The sequence below is a fragment of the Bubalus kerabau genome, chromosome 1 (assembly GCF_029407905.1).
Source record: "Bubalus kerabau isolate K-KA32 ecotype Philippines breed swamp buffalo chromosome 1, PCC_UOA_SB_1v2, whole genome shotgun sequence".
In the NCBI taxonomy this organism is placed as follows: Eukaryota; Metazoa; Chordata; class Mammalia; order Artiodactyla; family Bovidae; genus Bubalus; species Bubalus kerabau.
In genome coordinates this window covers 91,169,757-91,177,277 of record NC_073624.1, presented here as the reverse complement: position 1 = coordinate 91,177,277, position 7,521 = coordinate 91,169,757, and positions in this window count along the sequence as shown.

The following is a 7,521-nucleotide window of genomic DNA, read 5'->3' as shown; positions in this document are numbered from 1 at the left end:
GATCCAACTGGTCCATATGATCTGGCAGTCCTATACCTCTGGTGATATATTAACAGAATTAAATCAGGATCTTGAAGAGGTATCTGCACTTGCATGTTCAATGCAGTATTGATTACAATTGCTGAGATATGGAAACAACGTAAGTATTCATCAATGGATGGATAGGAAATGTGAGACACACACATACCTACGAACTGTAGTAGTATTCATTCTTTAGAAGAAGGAAATCCTACCATTTTTGACAACATGGATGGACTTTGAGGACATTATGCTAAATGAAATAAGCCAGACATAGAATGACAAGTTTTGCATGGTATTACCTACATGTGAAATCTAAAAACGTCAGCTGATAGTCAAGCAGGATGGTTCCCAGTGCCTGAGCAGTGGGGGAAATGGAGAGATGTTGGTCAAAGATGTTGGTCAAAGGTCACCCTGTCTAAGTTGTGCAGGGTGAATAAGTTCTGGAGAGCTACTGTACAGCAAGCAACTATAGTTAATGATATTGTATTGTACACTTGAAAGTTGCTAAGAGGTTAGAGCTTGTGTTCACACACACACACACACACTAATGTGTTAATTAACCTGATTATAGTAATCATTTCACAATGTATACTTCTCTAAGTACATCATATTACATCTTAAAGATACATAATTATCTGTCAAATATACCTCATGAAAGCTGGAAAAATGTTTCAGAAAATAGCTGAGTTATTAATAATATATGTTAAATACTCAACTTTTTAACACATCACAATATTATTTAATCCACACAACAAGCCTATGAGTAGAGAGTATTATCAATCCTATTTTATATATGAGAAAAGGACATGGAAGATCATGAGTTTTGGTTAACGTATAAAACTGCTGCCTAATCCCAAATCACTAAGTCATGTACTTAACTTTAACTCTAAACTAAACCCCTGACTGCTTAAATCAAAAGTAACATGTTTTCCAGATGCTCCTTGCGGTGAATCAACTAAGTAAGTTGTTATTCTTAATTTCACTCACTGAAATAATTTTCTTTGGATCATCTATTGGCGTACCATGAAGTTCATCATCTTTGTCTCTTGGCCATAAATGCAGAATACCCCAGTATAATAACACCTTACCTTTGCTTGATAGATTTGTGTGTATTAATTAATTTTAATCTACTATTTCAAGAGTGTAAAATTGCAACTTTATTTTGTTATAGTTGATGATAATTTCTCTTTCAAGCTGCCATTTAAGTCTGATGCAGAATCCAGCCATTTAATTATGAACTCAGTCAAAGTCAGTAAATTCTCAGTCATCGATAGATGACTCATCTAAAACTCATTCACATTCATGATTTCCACCTTCGTGTGTTACCATGGGAAATGTTATACTTCGGGGCAGGCACCGGTTGTGGTGTTTGTGGCGGGCATCTAGATCACAACAGTGGCTTCCTTAATCCTCCACAAGTGACTCACCCCTTCTTGTCCTCAGGTATATATCTCTCCTTGGCAATCCATGTGGCTTGAATCACTGTCAGCCAGTTGCTGGCAATGCTGACCATGCTGAATCCTGTAGTTCAACTATTGCTTATTCTACTCATAGGATACTTTGCTGGTCACTAGTTCTCTCACTGTAAGATAATGTTCTTGTATCTCTAGCAGAAACACTAAAGTCTTCATCTGTCCTCCCAGGCCTTTCTAACTCCAAAAGAAACTGAGAAGATTGTCTCCTACCTACTTATGTCTATGTAATTCATACTACCTTTTCTGGGCCATGGTGGTTGTGTCATTGTTTGTGGGACAATTTCAAAGGGCTTACCATTTTCCTGAGCCACACACAGAGACAAGACTCAATTCTTTATTGTCACATCTTCATACTTACTGGGAGAGATAACCTTTAGTACCCATAAGCATGTAACAAACATGGTGCAAGGGTTGGATGGCAGAGCACCACTTGCTCACAACTGCTGCTACTGCTAAGTTGCTTCAGTCGTGTACAACTCTGTGCGACCCCATAGACGGCAGCCCACCAGGCTCCCCCATCCCTGGGATTCTCCAGGCAAGAACACTGGAGTGGGTTGTCATTTCCTTCTCTAATGCATGAAAGTGAAAAGTGAAAGTGAAGTCGCTCAGTCATGTCCGACTCTTAGCGACCCCTGGACTGCAGCCCACTAGGCTTCTCCGTCCATGGGATTTTCCAGGCAAGAGTACTGGAGTGGGGTGCCATTGCCTTCTCCATACTCACAACTAGCTCCCCTGAATTTTCTTCTCTCTTGCCCAGTTTAGTCAGGGTCTATATGCTTGCATTTTTTCAAATAGTTTCATATCTTTTCAACTTCAAATCCAAGGATTTTTGTTGTCTTTGGTTTCTGATTCTTCGATGCATAGGCAGATGAAAATGAACTTGGGTTACAAGCAAATAAAGCATAGCTTGGGAGAAAATACCCCAGTTCCACAGTACTTTCAATTTAACACACTATAATTTCACAGATGCTTTTGAGTCTTTTGCCACTTGACCCTCTCAGTAGTTCCATGATGGTGAAAGGTCATATATTATAATCTCAAGTTGGTATTCAGAGTTATTTATATAGAAGCTCATTTTCCTGACTAAACATCACGCTCTGACTTTTCTGTTGCTCATGTATTAAAAATTGATATAGATATCTTTTGCTTCTTCTAATCCACTTATAAAATTGTTTGAGGTAGCCCGGTCATCTTCTGTTTTTTGTTACACTATCTGTTCTTCACAACCTTGCCCTTTCTGAAAGAGAAGAGTTTTAAAACTGTTTTGGAATGGATACATCTATATATATATATATGGCTGAGTCCCTTTGCTATTAACCTGAAACTATCACAACATTGTTAATTGGCTATACCCCATTCAAAAACTAAGATCATGGCATCAGTTCAGTTCACTTCAGTTCAGTTGCTCAGTCGTGTCTGACTCTTTGCGACTCCACGAACCCCAGCACGCCAGGGCTCCGTGTCCATCACCAGCTGCTGGAGTCCACCCAAACTCATGTCCATTTAGTTGGTGATGCCATCCAACCATCTCATCCTCTGTCATCCCCTTCTCCTCCTGCCCTCAATCTTCCCCAGCATCAGGGTCTTTTCAAATGAATCAGCTCTTCACATCAGGTGGCCAAAGTATTGGAGTTTCAGCTTCAATATCCGTCCTTCCAATGAACACCCAGGACTGATCTCCTTTAGGATTGACTGGTTGGATCTTCTTGCAGTCTAAGGTACTCTCAAGAGTCTTCTCCAACACCACAGTTCAAAAGCATCAATTCTTCAGTGCTCAGCTTTCTTTACAGTCCAACTCTTACATCCATACATGACTACTGGAAAAACCATAGCCTTGAATAGATGGACCTTTGTTGACAGATCATGGCATCTGGTCCCATCAAATCATGGTAAATAGATGGGGAAAAAATGGAAACAGTGACAGACTTTATTTTCTTGGGCTCCAAAATCACTGCAGACAGTGACTGCAGCTATGAAATCAAAAGACTCTTGCTCCTTGGAAGAAAAGCTATGACAAATCAGACAGGGTATTAAAAAGCAGAGATATCACTTTGCTGGCAAAGGTTTGTATAGTCAAAGCTGTGTTTTTTTCCCCAGTAGTCATGTATGGATGTGAGAGTTGGACCAGAAAGAAGGCAGAGCTTTGAAGATTTGATGCTTTCAAACTGTGGTGCTGGAGAAGGCTCTTGAGAGTCTCTTTGACAGCAAGGAGATCAAACCAGTAAGTCTTAAAGGAAATCAACCCTGAATATTCATTGGAAGGATTGATGCCGAAGTTCCAGTACTTTGGCCACTTGATGCGAGGAGCTGACTCATCAGAAATGACCCTGATCCTGAGAAAGATTGAGGGCAGGATAAGACACGACTTATTGCCAGAAAAGGAACAAACACTTGAGTCTTTCATTTCTGCATTTTGGAGAATTAGATGTAGATATCTGGGAGCAGTGACGCTGAGGGTGGCCTAAAATCCCTATATCTTCAGCACCTTTTTTCTTTGATAGAAAAAAAAATTCCCAAGCTTTTGTGAGATACTGCACAATTTCACCACTTCCCCCCTAGTTTGCCTGCCCCAGATCCCCTCTATATAGGATTTGTAGTTTCTCACTGTCAGCCAAGATTTAGGGGAGGTCAATGAGGGGAAGGATTCTGAGAGCATGAGGTCCCATGACCATGCTGGTAAGAGGCTGGACTGGCCTTTTATTTTTGCATTGATGGATTAGGAAGTCAGGTTTCAACTTGTTTTTAAAAGTCTTTCAGTATTTGTTAAAGTGTATATTCTTCAAAACTGAAGAAGGAGAAGCTCTATACAGTCAGCAAAAATAAGACTGGGAGCTGACTGTGGCTCGGATCATGAACTCCTTATTGCAAAATTCAGACTTAAATTGAAGAAAGTAGGGCAAATCACTGGACCATTCAGGTATGACCTAAATCAAATCCCTTATGACCATACAGTGGAAGTGACAAATAGATTCAAGGGATTAGAATTGATAGAGTGCCTGAAGGTCTGTGAAGGAGGTTTGTAACATTGTACAGGAGGCAGTGATCAAAACCATCTCCAAGAAAAAGGAATGCAAAAAGGCAAAAACGCTTGTCTGAGGAGTCCTTACAAATAGCTGAGAAAGGAAGAGAAGCAAAAGCAAAGGAGAAAAGGAAAGATATATCCATCTGAATGCAGAGTTCCAAAGAATAACACGGTGAGATAAGAAAGCCTTTCTAACTAAACAATGCAAAAAATTTGAGGAAAACAATAGAATGGGAAAGAATAGAGATCTCGTCAAGAAAATTAGAGATACCAAGGGAACATTTCATCAAAGATGGGCACAATAAAGGACAAACAGTGCGGACTTAACAGAAGCAGAAGATATTAAGAAGAGGTGGCAAGTATACACAGAACTATACAAAAAAGATCTTAATGACCCAGTTATGCCTTAGAAAGCATCACTACAAACAAAGCTAGTGGAGGTGATAGAATTCCAGTTGAGCTATTCCAAATCCTGAAAGATGATGCTGTGAAAGTGCTGCACTCAACATGCCAGCAAATTTGGAAAACTCAGCAGTGGCCACAGGACTGGAAAAGGTCAGTTTTCATTCCAATCCCAAAAAAAGGCAATGCCAAAGAATGCTCAAACTACCACACAATTGCACTCATCTCACACGCTAGTAGAGTAATGCTTAAAATTCTCCAAGCCAGGCTTCAGCAATATGTGAACCGTGAACTTCCTGATGTTCAAGCTGGTTTTAGAAAAGGCAGAGGAACCAGAGATCAAATTGCCAACATCTGCTGGATCATGGAAAAAGCAAGAGAGTTCCAGAAAAACATCTATTTCTGCTTTATTGACTATGCCAAAGCCTTTGACTGTGTGGATCACAATAAACTGTGGAAAATTTTGAAAGATAGGAATACCAGACCACCTGACCTGCCTCTTGAGAAACCTGTATGCAGGTCAGGAAGCAGCAGTTAGAACTAGACATGGAACAACAGACTGATTCCAAATAGGAAAAGGAGTATGTCAAGGCTGTATATTGTCACCCTGCTTATTTAACTTATATGCAGAGAACATCATGAGAAACGCTGGGCTGGAAGAAGCACAAACTGGAATCAAGATTGCCAGGAGAAATATCAATAAGCTCAGATATGCAGATGACACCACCCTTATGAAAGTGAAGAGAAAAGTGAAAGGCAGAAAGTGAAGAGGAACTAAAGAGCCTCTTGATCAAAGTGAAAGAGGAGAGTGAAAAGGCTGGCTTAAAACTCAACATTCAGAAAACTAAGATCATGGCATCTGGTCCCATCACTTCATGGGAAATAGATGGGGAAACAGTGGAAACAGTGTCAGATTTTATTTTTGGGGGTTCCAAAATCACTGTAGATGGTGATTGCAGCCATGAAATTAAAAGACTCTTACTCCTTGGAAGGAAAGTTATGACCAACCTAGGTGGTGGTTTAGTCACTCAATCATGTCCGACTCTTGTGACCCCATGGACTATAGCCTGCCAAGCTCCTCTGTCCATGGGATTCTCCAGGCAAGAATACTGGAGTGGATTGCCATTTCCTTCTCTAGGGGATCTTCCCAACCTAGGAATCGAACCCAGGTTCCTGAACTGTAGGCAGATTCTTTACCAACTGAGCTATGAGGGAAAGCACAGACATTACTTTGTCACCAAAAGTCTGTCTAGTCAAGGCTATGGTTTTTCCAGTGGTCATGTATGGATGTGAGAGCTGGACTATAAAGAAAGCTGAGCACTGAAGAATTGATGCTTTTGAACTGTGGTGTCAGAGAAGACTCTTGAGAGTCCCTTGGACTGCAAGGAGATCCAACCTGTCCATGCTAAAGGAAATCAGTCCTGGATTTTCATTGGAAGGACTGATTTTGAAGCTGAAACTCCAATATTTTGGCCACCTGATGTGAAGAGCTGACTCATTTGAAAATACCCTGATGCTGGGAAAAATTGAAGGCAGGAGAAGGGGACGACAGAGGATGAGATGGTTAGATGGCATCAATGGACATGGGTTTAGGTGAACTCCGGGAGTTGGTGATGGACAGGGAGGCCTGGCGTGCTGTGGTTCATGGGGTCACAGGGAGCCAGACACGACTGAGCGACTGAACTGAACTGAACTGAAAATATACAGAAGACGTGTCTCCAATAATTTAATCAAGGCCACATATGGTCCACACAAATTTGTTTAACAAATTCTTCTTCATTTTGGTGTGTGTGCTAGATATTAACAGATGATCTGGTCTCAAGGTAAATATTGCATGTTTCTTGTCATTTAATTATGACCTCCTAGGTGGAAATTGGCATTATTTTTGTAATTTCATCATTTTGAGGGATAAATCCAAGTGGAACTCATTCCTTAACTTTTGATTGCACATTATCAAATAGATGCCTCAGTACTAGGAAGAAAGCATATCTCCTAGTAATAGAGGCCAATTTGGCTTAATTTTTAAAAATTGAACTACAGTTGGTTTACAGTGTTGTGTTAGTTTCAGGTATAGAGCACAATGATTCCGTTTATATATATATATATATATATATATATCACTTAGTATGATAATCTCTAGGTTCATCCATGTTGCTGAAAATCACATTATTTCATTCTTTTTATGGCTTAGTAACATTCCATCACACACACACACACACACACACACACACACACACACACATACATATAACACATCTTTAACCATTCATCTGTTCATGGACATTTAGGTATCTTCCATGCCTTGGCTATTGTACCTAGTGCTGCTATGAACATTAGGGTACATGTATCTTTTCATATTAGAGTTTCTTTGGGTATGTGCAACCTCAGAGTGGGATTGCAGGATCATGTGGTAACTCTAGTTTTAGTTTTTTAAAGAACCTCCCTACTGTTCTCCACAGTGGCTGCACCAATTTACATCCTCACCAAAAATATAGGGGTGTTCCTGTTTCTCCATACCCTCTCCAGAATTCATTATTTTTGCATTATTTTGATGATGGCCATTCTGACTGGAGTGAGGTACATTTTGATGTTGTAGTTTTG